We start from the raw sequence: 907 nt of genomic DNA on the forward strand, positions 1-907 counted from the left end.
TCTCCCCTCGACAATGGCCTGCATTAATCCCCTTTTGAAAGAACCCGATAGCTCTCCTGGTAAGTTAACCCTAAGAAATCACCGAGATCTTCCATGGACCCTCTTCAAAACACCCAATTCACGTTCAAACGATTTTCCTCACTCCGTCAACAAAATAACCCTCCAATCAATGAATTATGACAAATTCCAACATCAATGTTTCAATTTCTTCCCAACCCTACTTGTCGCTCACTTCAATTACCTATTTGGAGCCAACTTCTGATAATAGGCGTTTTCATAAATGAAGTCTCCGGCCTTAGTTATGAGGGAAGTGCGGACTTATTTGGTTAGGATGGGGACTGGATTTGAGGCTGTAGAGGATTTTGAGGATATTTAGGAATTTGGGGGTATTTCGTAAGTGGGAAATCAGGAAATAATGTGGGTACACAACAAGATTAAGGGATGAAAAAAGAGTAGTTCGATGGAGAATTAAATTCCCCACCAACTGACCCTCTTTCATCCCTTAATCTCTGTGAAAAATGGAAGAAACTGTCATGGAAATAACAGCGCAGTAAGAAAAATAATTGTTTTGCGGCGCACAGTGACTCCCGGTAATTAAAAATTCACTTCTCCCCTCCTAATTGAGATTAAGGGATGAAAAAAGAGTAGTTCGATGGAGAATTAAATTCCCCACCAACTGACCCTCTTTCATCCCTTAATCTCTGTGAAAAATGGAAGAAACTGTCATGGAAATAACAGCGCAGTAAGAAAAATAATTGTTTTGCGGCGCACAGTGACTCCCGGTAATTAAAAATTCACTTCTCCCCTCCTANCATTCCCCATTAATTAACCCTCTTTTATCCCTTAATCTTTGTAACAAAAAAATAAAAATCGCCATGAAAGTCAGGGGCCAGTAAGAAAAATAATT

This window comes from Diachasma alloeum, unplaced genomic scaffold, assembly GCF_001412515.2.
Source record: "Diachasma alloeum isolate Michigan unplaced genomic scaffold, Dall2.0 Dall_scaffold_00532, whole genome shotgun sequence".
NCBI classification, from domain to species: Eukaryota; Metazoa; Arthropoda; class Insecta; order Hymenoptera; family Braconidae; genus Diachasma; species Diachasma alloeum.